The 14,977-nt window shown below is 39.0% G+C and overlaps 1 long non-coding RNA gene across 1 annotated transcript; it reads left to right on the top strand.

The window, feature by feature from the left end:
- The first annotated feature begins 12,147 nt into the window (after window positions 1-12,147).
- On the top strand, window positions 12,148-14,365 carry LOC120783141. Its single transcript, XR_005706304.1, has 2 exons — window positions 12,148-12,280; window positions 14,092-14,365. It is a non-coding gene; the product is annotated as an uncharacterized LOC120783141 (long non-coding RNA).
- Window positions 14,366-14,977: the final 612 nt, after the last annotated feature.

Raw genomic sequence — 14,977 nt, 5'->3', positions numbered from 1 at the left:
AGTTCCATATCCAGCATTGAAACAAGGTGGATCTTCCCACTATCATTCTGGGGATCATAATTAAAGCACATTATGGCCTGATAACATATGATACATCCCTTTTTTAGTGTTTTTGTTGTCATCTCAATGGCAATCCAACACTGGACTAAAAATCAAAACGTACACCTCGTGTATCTAGGCTGGAACTCCCATTACCCCTTAGCGTCAACCATTAACCTGGGTTTACATTCATCAAGTGACCAGGAACACGACTCTGCATGAATGATAATGTTGCCCTTTTACCACTGGATGTGTATTTTGTCAACTGCTTACTAACAAGTTCACCATACCAACCTTTATAGGGTGATTAATATACCAATGTTCTGATTACAACTTGTTCTGCTGTTCCCTAGTTGCCAGAAACTGAAAAAAATAAAAACAGCTCTAATGATATGGCATGTTATGCTGATTATAAGGATTTTCTTACACTTTCAAGAATCATCTAGTTGCTGAAAAATTCCAAACTGCATCACTGGCTGTCTGTAGTAGAAATTATAAATCCAAGAACGTCTTTGAAAATATTCCTATTACTTTGAGATAAGTGTAAGGCTGAATTGCAGCACTTACTGCTCTAAAAGTCAAGCAATAAAAAGAAGGAAAATGGAATAACAATGTCACCAAAAACCAATCAGCCCATCTCTGGTTCCTCAGTTAAGCAGACTAAAATTAAAATGAAAAGTGTTTTGGCGAGTGCCTGGGTATATTTTATCCACGAAAAAAAAAAAAAAGTCGAGGCATCCTCAGGAAGAAAAACTGTCCCCCAAAAATGTTAGTTTTCAGTGCAATGCAATGACAACCCTTTTGTATGAGATAAAAAACACCAAAACAAGTTCTGCAAAAAAAAAAAAAAAAAAGCACAATGATAAATTGCTGATGCTGTAACACCCACATCATCACACCATACAGTATCATCACAGCTACTCAGGCTTCTGTTGACAGTGCTCGCTCGTCTTGCTGGCTGGGCAATTGTAGCTGTCAGTCACCTGAGTAATGTGAGAGACAGCCATGGTATTTCAGACTAGGGAGAGGGATTTTATCATCTCTCCTTCGGTAGGTCACACAGCCAATGACTAATTGTAGTAAAGGTAGGGTATAAACGGCGAATGCTTTTCTTGACAAGGCTTTGATTGAACACGCCGTAGAAGAAAAGGTTCATGGCCGTCTGATTATTCCCCCTGACATCCTCGGATAATCTACAAGGAGTTTGCTCGGGCTAGGAGCCTCACAGCGAGAGACTTCATTGGGAAATGCAGCAGAACATAAGATGAAACCCCACTATAAAGTTGCTACATAAAGATTCATGCCATTTTGTTGCTTCCACGGTTGAATCTCTTCAGAGGTTCCGGTGGCAGCTTCTTGGAAGAAGCTTGATGAAGAGATGAGTCTGCTCTCAGTTCTCAGGAGATTAGGAATGTCAGTCTCAGTGAGCCTGCAGGAAAGGAATCTGTATCCACCAGCTTTGAGCTAACATACAATATCCAGTGATTTTATTTACAGACTGGTGACAAATTAAAGGAAAAACCAACATTAAGTGTGTTAGCAATGTGTTGGGGCACCATGAGCCACCAGAACAGCTTCAATGCACCTTGTCATTGATTCTTCAAGTCTCTGGAATTTCTACTGGAGGCATGGAACACCATTCCTCCAAAACATATTCCCTCATTTGGTGTTTTGATGATAATTTGTCACTAGTCCTTAATACTGTTGCAGAGTCTTTAACAATGGCTCTTTCATGTGCATTTGCAGCACTATGTGGATCATATGGCCGCACATCTATTAACTCGTTAAGAGAGAGAGAGAAAGAGATTGTCAAAAGGAAAGATTAGAGCTCTCAAACTATGCAAAATGCTCTAGTCTACATTTAATTTGTAAGGATGATGAGGCCTTCAAAGCTTCTTAACATAACAAAGGCCTGTGTATTTGGGGGGTCTACTAGACGGTCAGCATCAATTGATAGCAGTCCTTCTGCTTAACCCACCTTATCCATCCACACACAAAAGCACACACACTCCCAGCACCACATTGTGTAGAAATCTGTTGCTTGAGGAGACATGCTAAAATGATTATGATAGCATTTTAAAATAAAAATGGTACAGAGAACCTATAGAATTTTATAAAGACTGTTTTACTCGATAAGCTGCCAAAATTACCTGTTATTTGCCTCTTTAGAAATAATAAAAAAAATGATGGGTGTTCACTTGCACCATGCCCAAAGTGTTGTTGCTCAGGCAAAATGAGAAACAGTGAAATCACAAACTGTCATTCATTTGAAATTGTATTAAAAAAAATAAGGGGAAATCACTGGATGCAAGCCAGAAATAAGATTCTAAATCTTCAGTAATTAATGCAACTGATCATATCTACAAATGTATTTACAGTGCATTTGGGTTCAGCAAAATGAATGGGTAGAAACTTGAAAAAGATGGACATGTGTTGAGCAACTGGCAGTTACTCAACACAAGACAACACGACAACTTGTCATCCTTTGATTCGATTATAAAAGGCTATACCATGGCCACTGAGAAATCTCAATTCTGATTGGCTGGAAGTTGTGGATTAACTTTTAGTTTACCCCTATGACGCAGGTGCTTATTTGTAGTTTCAAAATACCGCACCAGTTTTAAACCTTTGGTAACTACAGTGACAGTGAGGCTTAGCTAAAGAGCTTGGAGCTCATGTTTGTTGTGTAGGCACCACCAACAACAAAAAGATAAATAGCTGCTCATTGAGAGCTTGCAAATGTAATTTCACAGGACTTTGGAAGTAAGCTAGCTACGGTGAAGCTGCAGCCTGTGAGTCTCAGCTGCAGGGGAAAGGAGAGGACATGTGATAGACAGAGATATAGTGCTAATGTGTCTGTCTCTGTGCATGTGATTGAGAGAGAGCACTATACTGTTGTCTTCATTGGAAAGACAGTTTAAATAATATTGTGTAGCAGGATCAATTTATTCTGTTCTCATGTAGGTTGAGTATGTTCAAGACTTGAGAGCAATCAGTAAACTTGTAAGGATTTTAAAACTTCGAACCCAGCCTTGTGAACCCCTTCCTGAATGAAAGATTAATAAGAATAAACTGGATCCTACATCTCCCATAATGCAACCAGACAGCTTCTTTCATTAGAGCCTCCCTGACAGCTACAATATGTTTTTGAAACTCCACACTGCCAATTGGTAATGCAGGTTTTGTAATCTCCAAGTGCAGCCCAACATAACCCTGATGACATTATCAAGGTTATTTTCTCCTGCATTGGAAAGCTCAACCAGAGCCAAAGAAGTTATTGCAAAATTGTTTTTGCTGGCCAAGTAGCAATCTTCATGTCAAGTACACTGAACTTGATGTGTAAAATCTTTGGAGCGCCATTTAAAAAACATCCCAAAGTATTTAAAATGCTGAGAGGCCGAAAAAAAAACTAAGTTAATTTACTTCCCCAGACCCTTGACGAGAAGTTAAGATAAATTAGATCAAACTCTGATATTGATCTCTGTGGGTAATTAGGTAATGAAATTAGGTAATGGAGTACATTATTCTCTGTTTTCATTCCTGTGCTGCTGAATTGTGGAGGGACTTCTGTTCTTGGACGCTGTGGAGCAATTGTCTCAACTGCTTCTTCATCATTCCCAGTACATGAGAACCCTAGAATTCATTTATTTTAATACTGGCAGGCTTGTTGGCCCAGTGATGGCCCGTTATCAAAGCTCATCACAGCTTTTGACTGCTGAGGCTGCTCACACAACAGTCATTACATAAATACAATGATAAAATATTCAGTTGTAAAAAATGGCCAAAGTCAGAATAACTTTGGTGTCAGCATCGGAATGAATATGACTTACTGTGCTTTTGAGTCCCATGAAAAAGCTGTCAAATCTTACCTGATAGCTACTCTGGCAAAAGGCAGTTGACAGAACTACATATATTGAAAATGTTACACTTGTACACAAAGTGGGCATACAAATACCCACAGAGGACACCACCGCACCTGTTTTTAAAGCTGAGACGTTTCAATTTCAGAATGCAAATGGCTTGGGACTTCTGCTGCTAAAGGGTCATGCACTGCAAGAGTCAAGAATCCCCTAACAGAGAGCAAAAGAACTCAATGGAGTTTCAAACACAGAGGATTACAAAAGGCTCCATATCATAATCTCAGGTGAGCATTTACTCAGACCAAAGCAAGAGACATGTCAATGTCAGAAAGCTATTGACTGCAGTCTGTGTTAAAGAGAAAGCAAAAGGTGAGAGATATTATTTACATGTCTTACCTGAGATGTTTTTTTAAATGATAATACCAGTTCATGTTCTTTGCTTTGTTTATTTTTCTATTTAAACTGCAGGCATGGATACAGTACTACTAGTACTTTTCATTTGCGTATTAAAGACATACATGTAGCATATGACTTAAAACATCAGTGGCTTCCACTGAACAGATGAAAACATCAGATCTGTTTGGAGTGACGGTGAGACTGTAACTTTCCAGGATTTAATACATCAAACAAACATAAATGCCATATTTCCATCATGCTTTGTACATTCTTTTTTACCATTTGAGATTTGACTGGTGGGCTTCTCATGACGTCAACTTGCTGCGTCCTTTGCATCTGCAATGGTTTAATGGCACCTCTGTTGAAAATTAGCTGCACTAGCTGTTCAAAAATCCTAATAATAGCATTATGGTAGTGGACAGAAATGTGCATTAATTCACTTTTCTTTTCTTTTTTTTGCCAATTTTCTAGAAACTCGGTTAAAATTCCCACTACATCTGATGGAAACCTAGATAGTGTGACTAACTGCCGATGATAGCACAGTGATGTCACTTCTTTATGCAATTATTTGATTGGCTGTATGGAAATAAGTTCTCCATCTAGACAGAGAACTAACGGTTTTCTGACAGAGCGCTGGCTTGTTTACTACCTGTCTGAACATATGACTGCTTGTGGTTCTTTCTCCGTTGGGCGTGTTCCCAGTTATCGCAAATCTCAGCAGTTAACTTGGTGAATACAATGATATGTTTCTTTAAATCATGGACAAAATAAATTACGAACACTCAGTAGTAACAACAAGAGCTCCAAAAGCCAAAATATTCATAAAAGGCTGGATTGTTCCATATTAAATTAGCCCCCTAGTCCAAACACCAGACCCCTTTACTCTTCCCCTCTCATGCACCCCAAATTCTCTTCCCCCGCCCTCATTGGTATCAATTAATTTGGCTCTCACTGAGTCTCAGCCTGGGAATATCAACCACCCATTACTGCCAGGTCCCTGGCTCCATTTAGACTATACAGCTGAGGAAGGAATACTCTGGCATTATGAGGATAGTAATACTACATATTGTGTACTAAAGTTGGAATGAGAGTTGTGTATATTGAAGATCTACAGTGGCATGTGTCATTTGTTGAAAAATTGGAATACAGCAGTGGGGAAAAAAAAAAAAAAGAAGCAGGTCAAAGAAACTTGCAGCACAGATGCGTGAATACACCATGAGCCTGAAGGTGTGCTGAAGGTTGCAGGAGTGTGTCCTTGCACTTCTCGGTGATTGGTCTATATTTGGTTAGCAAGCCACCTGGATCCTTCGTCAGACAATAACAAGCTAACTACCTGTCATTTAAACAAGGGGCATTTACTATGCCAAGCAGTGAGAATACAGATGAGAGTTTGGTTTTACTCGAAAATACTATAGAGGGTAACAATGGGACAGCGAAGACAATAGTAAAAGGGGACTGGCAGAGGTTTCATGAAAATTACATAGCTGGTTAAGTGACATCTACTGTATAATGGTGAAAATTTGATTCTGAATAAACAAATCAAATAATTTCTCAGGAAACCTCTGCAGCTTAGAATTATTTGTTGCAGTTTAAAAGGTTAAAAAAAGAAAAACATTCATTCCTGACCTGCTACTACTGCATTTTATGCTTATTTAAGCAAACAGTGACACATTCTGTTCGACAGTAATGCATGACAGAGGTGCCTGCAGAGGGAGGGAACGTATCAAACCTCAGTCTTGCACTGCTAAGGTGAGGACCGTGAAGACACACATGCTAGGAGGTGCACATGACAAGTAGGATTTGGGCAACACACATTCTCCGTACTCGAACAACACACAGTTCAAATTTCTGAAAACACAAGTTATCAATCTACAGTAACACAACTGTGATGACCGTGAAATCGTGCAATTTTTTACTCCATACCTTGTATGTTTTTTTGTTTGTTTTTTTTTCATTTGAACCTAAGACTAGAACAAGAAGAAGAAGGGGTGTTCTAATTATAATTACATCTCAAGAACATTTTGGGTGAAAAATCTTGACATTTCCTATCCTCAGCTTTAAGGGAATCTGAATATCATGGCTTTCTGTTAGGAAGTTAGTAAGTCAAGTTTTCTGGTATCTTTGGAATATGGCATTAGCTAAAGTGCCACTGGTCTAATGCTGGCCAAAAATGACCGCCCAAGTCCTTTCTACTGCTAATTTTACAAGTTTGATACATATCGGGTCTGCAATGCAACATACTGCCTCCAAGAAGTAGCCAATGGCTCACACTCTATAGTCTTTTATATATTACCAAATGAATTGCCATCCATATAAATGGAAGCATGACAACCTCAAACAGTGTTACAAACTCACTTTAGTACTGTGTTACAGAGTTAAGTTTGCTTTAAGCAGTGCGGGAGGTGACCGACTGAATCATGTTTTCCCTTCGGGGCTTATCATAACTGTATGCGCTTGCTGCTGACATCGCTCATATACTCGACTAGGTTCGCCAGATTCGTTCAAGTAACAGAGTTAGCAGTTTGGTTGATAGTTACACAACTTTTTAGTACCTGTGTGTATTATTAATAATTTTGCATTTTGCTTTTAAATACTTAAATCGTCTAAAGGTTATTTCTTATTTCTGCTACTGTCATAATACAACATATGTTCAAGCGAGTTAGTAGAGTTTTCTTTCCTGTAAAAATTCACAAAATGTATGGCACACTGGCACATCATATTAGTGTGTCCTGCATTCCTGTGGCCTGAAAGGTGCACAACACCCTATTCTCGAAAACTCAGTATATACTGAGGGTTAAATAACACTTGAACCTCCTGGCACTGGTGCACCATAAATTCAGTGTCTCATCTGTGACCACTTGAACAATAGTGCCAATCCTTCTTAGTGGGCATTGATTCTCAGGCAACTTTTAGGTTAAACAGCTTAAATATTACTGAAACAAAACTAAGAATCTACCAGACTGGCTGCTCCGTGAAGCTATACTGAAATAAATGCTACCATCAGCATACTAACACTCAGTACTGTTAATGCTCAAAATAACAGTAGAGTACTAACATGTTTATGTTAATGTGGTGGTATAATGTTTCCCATGTCCATCATCCAAGTTTAGCATTTCACAATTCTAACAATAGCTAATTAGCTCTATACACAGAGTCCAGGTGAGACTGAAGGGAATCTTAATAGTGTAGCAGGTATTTGGTCATAAACCAGTACGGGACAAATTAAAATTTTGAATTTTCTATGGCGCTAGATTAAAAGTTAAGGGATCGCCAGAGTTATTACAATTCATTCTGAGAGGGACATGAATGTCTGTGCCAAATTTTCTAGCAAACCATCCAATGTTGAGACATTTCACTCAAAACCACAAATGTCAACCTCGTGGTGGTGCTAGAGGAAAGATCAAAGGATCACAAAAGTCTGTAGACTTTGTCCCCTGAGGACCATGACTGTATGTACAAAATTTTGTGCCAATTTATCCATATCACTCCAAAGTGGAGGAAGGACAGACAGATCGCCAGACCGACTGACTGACTGACCAACATTACCATCCCTAGAGCCATTCTGCTTATGTGGCCCAGCTTTCTGGTTTTAAGCCTTAATATTAAAAATTCAATTTCCGAATGCAGAGAAGTCAAGTGGAGTCAAGTTTATGCATGCCAATATCACATACAATGTCCCAATAGGTTTTACAGACCTACAAGAGCAGTGGTTCCTGAACCAGCACAAGCTCTCTAAGAACACAAGGAAAACTCCTCAAAAATCTTAGTATATAAAAAAATGGAAGAAACACTGAAAGAGGAAGATCAGTTCTCTATGGCAAACACAATGGAAAAACGGCTGGGTAACACACTATGATTTTTAGGCAGTAATCAAAAGAGTAAAGGTCGGCTCGGCCCACAGTTTTGAAATTGCAACATCTATTTGAAACTGTCTGATAGTACCTATTCCTGACTGAATGTAGACAAACAGTACAAATCCCAACACCCAGAAGAGTATCCCTGCAACATTTTTGGCAGGAAAATATCAATACTCTAAGACATACCACAGTCAAAGTTCCAACAACATGGCTGTCTCCGACTAACCCCCCAGCTCTCTCTTTTGGACCAATTTCAACAATTTTCCAAGTACATATTTGAGCTGTAGTATTATTTTCCCTTTTATTCTACAGCTGTTTAGTGAAAGAAAACTTTAACAATTAATTAAAAGCATGTATTCAGTTCAGGATGTGTTGGATGCCATTGTTAAACTGATTTAGTGACTGAGTTAGAGAACAGTGATAGAGATGAAGAAAACATAGCACAGGATGGCCAGGATCGGGACTTTTCAACTGGAAGTGAAAGTGAGGGTAAAAGCCTACAAAGATGTATATACATCAACTGCACGCATCAAGTGTAGTGCTAGTTTGTGGTTCACAAATCCTTCAGGTTCACACATAAGGTGACCCAAACAGGGATGGCATCAATCAAATGAGAGTAGAGTCTACAGATATCAAAAATAATTACAATATTAAAGAAAAGTTCAATATGTAAAAATGAAGAAATTGTAGAGGACTAATGTAATAAAACTCCAATTTTGCAAGGTCAAAAAACAAAAACAGTTCCTATAACAAGTCATTTTCGTTAAGTTTTTCATCTGTAAGATGAATATCTGTAAGATAAAAAGCTAGAGCGGGTCGTCCACTAACCGGAAGGTCGGTTGTTCGATCCCCGGCTCCTCCGGTCCGCATGTCGAAGTGTCCTTGGGCAAGATAGTGAACCCCGAATTTCCCCTGGTGTATCATCAGTGGTTGAGAGTGTGTGTGTGTGTGTGTGTGTGTGTGTGTGTGTGTGTGTGTGTGTGTGTGTGTGTGGAAAGCAGCATATGTATAGAAAAAAGAACGCCGTATGAATGTGTGTGTGAATGGGTGAATGTGGCAGTAGTGTAAAGCAATCTGAGTGGTCCATAAGAATATGTTATGAATAAGTTATTGTTACACATCTTTGTTATACGTCTACTGTGCTATGCCCCCCCCTTCTCCCTCTTTCTCTCTCTCTCTCTCTCTCAACGCAGCCAGTCGGGGCAGACAGCCGTCCACCATGAGCCGGCTTCTGTTGAAGGTTTCTACCTGTTAAAAGGGAGTTTTTCCTTGCCGCTGTCGCCAAGTGCTTCATCATGGGGGAATGTTGGGTCTCGGCAAATATAACTATAAAGAGTCCGGTCTAGACCTGCTCTATATGAAAAGTGCCCTGAGATAACCTCTGTCATGATTCAGCGCTATATAAATAAAACTGAATTGAATTGAATTGAATATAATTGCAGTCCATTTACCGTTTACCATTTATAGCAAGAAATACAATTACACTTTTAACTAATCAAATTGATTTGCTTTTTATGTTGCTGTATCAAACAGTTACATGTCAATAAAATTCATTTTTAAGATGCATATTTTGATATTATTGAATCATCAATACCTTAATAATCTATGGACTTTATTAAATTAAAATTAAAGTGGTGGTAGTTGTAAGCGCTATATTCCGCTATGTTTTGCAACGTTTTCACAAAATCCTCCAAAAAACAAAACAAAAGAATAATAATAATAATAATAAAAACAATATTTATTTGACCAGATGCTTGCTAAAAACAGTTGAAAAGGGAGAAACAATTCTGTATCGGTAAAATCGATCCGTGGGTTTCAGAGGGTTTTTGTCATTTCATCATTTGTTATACAAAAGACTATGGGTAAGTAACGCTGCAGCTTCTGGGCCCCTGTTGCTGCTGTGTATTGAGATTATGAGTCAGTATGTTTCTGTGTCTAAAAGCCACATTCCCTGATAGCCCAGCAATACTCCCCTGAATTCGCCTGAATGGCTAAAGTCCTGGGACTTTGATCTGCTAGCCATCTTTTTAGACAAAGTTTGCTTTGAGCCTATTTGAAGCTCAGAGCCTTCACAGTTCAGACTGCCATGTCTTTCACACCCGTGGCCTCCACATTTTCTTCATGTTGCTGCCTCATTAGACAAGCTCGGCTCTTAATTGCAGCGGTACTATCTGGCCCATACAGGGCACCTGTGTTGCTTTAGTCAGCAGTCCACAAGCCTCGTTTTCGCTTCCCCATCAGTGCTTTGACACTGTAGAAGAGTGACTTCCTGGGGAGACACCTTTAGCATCCTCTTGTCACTTTAATTGATGGCAAATTTGCCACTGGTGATCATTAACAACTTAGAGCACTCCTGAATGCAAGTGCCTCTATGTTGAGAGGTTTCAACTCGTTTATCATCCACTGAGCCTTTCTGTTTGGGTTAATCTTCTTACCTCAATTAATGGTAATGAATGCAGGATTTTCTCCAAAGCTGTCATTAATTGTTATATCAGTTAATGGTGCAAAAATAATAGCAGTTATACAAATAGTAACAATGAAGAGAAGAAAAAACACAGTATTAGCATCATCTTTATAATAATAAACTACACATTCAACTTTTCAGAATAGGCTTCCAGTGAAGTGGGCAATGCAATACAAAAGTTATATTTTTTATATATATATATATATATATATATATATATATATATATATATATATATATATATATAAATAATATAATTAAAAAGACATTTGCCTAACAACCTAGCTATTCCTGGAGTTTTTGACTTTATCACACATCATTCTTCATTGAATGGAAATTGTTCAGGTTTCATCAGGATGGTCAAATACAGAACCTGGATGATGTGATAACAGATTTAGAATATTCACCGCATTTATTTTAACCCCAAGGCCAAGAATAAATCTCCATGCTCAAGAATTTGTATATTTACCATTCTGTAAAATCTACAGATTATGTTATGTGACAACATTTGTAAATTATTTTTAATTAATATCTGCACATGGCAACAATGGCATGGTTAAATTCAGGGAAAGGCCATGGTTATAAAAAAAAAGTGAAAATTAGTTGCAGGTCTGTGTTATGTGATATGTGCCACATGTCTACCCTCCACACCTCACAAATAAAAGGCCACACTATTCTGTACTTAAACTGTAAGGTGCAGAATTATTAGTTATCAATAAACAGAAAAATGTGCCAAAAGTTGGGTGAGCATTGCTATGGGAACCCAGTATTCACGTTAAATCATGTTTGGACCAATCGGTAGGCCCTGCAGTATCAGGCTATGCCATCATAAATCTACCAAGCCCTCTGGCAGAAGAAACCGTTCTTGAACCCTGACCTAACGTCCCTTTTAAGTTGCCTTTAAAGCCTACACTCACCCAAGCAAAGAGGAGATACTCAGCAGCATGACCCAGCCTTATATAGAATCTACATTTGTATCTGCTTAGACTAACCAAGCATTGGCTAGCCTCATTGGCTTAATAGGCAGTTTCATCTCAATGCCGTTGCCCACTCAGTTGTGGATCCATCATCCCTGCTTTTCAAGCAGGAAACTTTTCCACGCCATTCTCTGACCTTTAAAGGTAAACCTTGAATCTTATCATCACCTTAGCAAAGAGCAGATGGCTAGAAGGATTGGGAGAGGGGGTAGTATAATATGTCCCGTGACATGCAATTAGTTTATATCAATAACCAGTCTGCAGGAAAACAGATATGCTTTCAGTGTAAAGTAATACAAATATACATAGTCTTATTTTGAATATTAGAAGGGTCAAGGTTGCAGTGATCACGGACATCCATGGCAAGGCCCACTGCCAACCAAACCTACCAATAACTTTTAACAATTTAATTGTTTGTACTGTTAAATATGTTCACTCTTAATTTTGCTACACTTATCTTTCTGCGCTCGCATCTGTACACACATTCATCATTGCCAATCAGACTTGCTTCAACTAACTACACACCTGTTACCATTTCCCCTCATCAGCTCCCCTGCATGTATACTAGTTCACTCACTTTGTTTGCTGTTGGATCGTCTGTTTATGTTCCTGCTTTGTTCCTGTTCATGGTCATGGTCAAGAGTTTCTTGCCAGTGTTCCTGTCTGCCTGTCTCTACCCATCTGTCCGTAAGCCTCGTTTTTTTTTCTATCAAAGTACCTTCACCGCACCTACCCGCCCTCACGTGTGTCTGCATTTGGGTCTAGAACTCCTTGAAATGTGACAAGAACGTAACAATGTAAAAACTGACTGATGTAAAATGATGTGTACACTTTCAACGAAGACATACATACATGAGCTCACGGAATCAGTTCAGGGATAACATTAGGGTCCGTTGTCCAGTGTGTAATGGAATTTCCCCTGAAGGTAAGCCGACGACATGCTGTGCATTAGCCTAGAAAAGCAGATATACTGACATATACAGTATCAGGAACCTATTAGCTTCACACCAGGACTGGAATCTACTTACTCATGGTCCTTGTAGTACCATGACATATTGTAGTACTACTATGGCGGAAGTCAGCTCTAGTTAATCCTTTTACTGGCTTCAGCACTTTCCTTGGTGCTGACATTTGTGTTTTTATCTCGCCTTGCGTGAGTGTCAGGTTGATGTCTGCTCCAGGTCCTCACGAGGATACCACAAATCTATTGTAGGACGAAAAGAGCAATCTTAAAATTTACAAAAGAACAAGACTCAGGGCTCTGTTTTCTTGCACCTGCAATGCCAGCGCTAGGGCCAATGCAGTTTTTATCGAATTTTCCTAAGGCGCAAGTCTCAGGAAAATTCACGTGTTGGTTAATTTCCTGACCTGAATAAACGCGCTTAAGCTGAGGTGGAAGGACAGGCACCGCTGAGTCTGTGTCTGTGCTGATTATGCAGCACAGTGCAATTTTTGGTGCTCATTTAGCCACAAGATTGTATTAATATAGTTAATATAGATCACCTACATCATCCACGAGTATAATCCTGTGATGTGGAGTTGTGCAGAAAAATCAATACTGCTGTTCTATATGATGAGTGAGCTGCACACAACAAGTTGTAGACTGTCAGATCTTTTCTGTGTAGTTGATTAAACGCCTGTATTCATCACACAGCAGTGGAAATGACGTTTGTGTTTCATCTGTGTGTCATTTTGCTTATTGATTGCACAACTATAACCAGCCCCACCAATATTCCAGCAGCTGTTCTTAATTCTACCGTTGACAGCATATTTGGAGCAGTGTAAATTAATATTTAGGGTGTTGTTTATTGAACTTTAGTTGCTTCAATGAGATGAACTTTTTCTTCTGAGACCTGAGCCTCTCTCTCTTTCACCTGTTAGTGCTTTTAAAGGGGATGAGAAGAACTCATGCGATTGGTCACTGCTGAAGCTCGCCCGAAACTACCTACCGATTCTGTGTTCCTCCTACAAATGTATTCAGACTCTCTTCCACGTTGCGCAAAGCTGTGCCTGGTTGCACCTGGTTTGCGATAGCGCCTGTGCTCGCCAAAATTGCAAAAGAACTGACGTCCATGCCCACTTGTTTTTTTTTTTTCCCCAGGAGATTTTGCTTCCCTTTTGCGCCCCATTTCAGGAAAATGGAGCCCTAATAGTCTACAGCCAGGCTAGCTTTCACTCAAAACAACAAATTTCAACCTCATGGTAGCAACAGAGGAAAAATCAGAGGATCAAAAAAGTCATTAGGATTCAATTTTGGGTACCACAGCTATCTGCACCAAATTTCATGGCAATCCATCCAATAACTGTTCAGATATTTCAGCTTGGACCAAAGTGGTGGAACGACCAACTGACCAATAGACATACCGAAAAGTCTAAATGGTGAATATACTCAAATGTAAACTATGCTTAGTTACTGTCCTGTTACCATAAAGTGTATATATATGCTATATTAAATTTTGTGGGGTTTTTTTTGTTTGTTTGTTTGTTTTTTCTTTCAGACAGGGTTGGACTCAAGATAAGTGAGTTGGGTGGCTGTTGTGGATCAGACTCTTTTGGCTGACAGTTCAACACAGTAGATCCAGGACTTAAGCGCCGTTGTCTGCTTTTACAGCCAGGTCGACACGCTGGATTCTGTCAGGTCACACACTCCGTATGCCTCTCCAAGGCATCAAGTGGCTTCAAAGCAACACTGAATGAGCCAGCTGCACATGTCCCTGCCAAGTCCCTCTCTGTCACAGAGTAAAGAGCAAGCAGGGGGGAAAAAAAAAAAAAGGGACTCATTTGATGAAGAAACACTATTTTTCTCAGTCAGATAAAATATGCAGCTTCAGTTCTTCAGCTTCATGGCAACAAGAGGGTTGATCCTATAGTCTGATACATAAACTGCAGTTGATGCTGCATGATTAATGTTTAACTTTGGATCATAAGTCTGTGTGCATTTACACTGACGTTGAAACACTCATTAGTTCTAATAAAATCTTGATTAAAATCTACAGTAGCAGTGAGCTGCAATCATGATTTTTAATTCCTTTCTTGTCTAACACTTGTGATGCATAACTCAGTAGCTTTTAATGGATCTCACTGATTACCGCCAAGGACCCAAACATGTACTTTGAAATATCTTACTACAATAAAGTCTTTATTTGTGTTTGTCTAAGTGAGCCAATGAATTTGAAGCACACTATACTAGTTTGTATTGCTTTACAGCATTCTATCATGGTGGATGTATTTAGGATCTTTTGACACTGATCGGAAACAGAATAAAGTCAAAGTGGCAACAAATCCAGATCAATCTAAATTTTAGAACAATTATAATACAAAATAAGTATTATCATATGCATTTAGTCCTTTATGCTGAGACACCTAAATAATTGCTGGTGCAGC

This window comes from Xiphias gladius, chromosome 21, assembly GCF_016859285.1.
Source record: "Xiphias gladius isolate SHS-SW01 ecotype Sanya breed wild chromosome 21, ASM1685928v1, whole genome shotgun sequence".
Lineage (NCBI taxonomy): Eukaryota > Metazoa > Chordata > Actinopteri > Istiophoriformes > Xiphiidae > Xiphias > Xiphias gladius.
The sequence above is the reverse complement of the archived record's forward strand: the minus strand, read 5'-3'. Positions and strand labels throughout refer to the sequence as shown.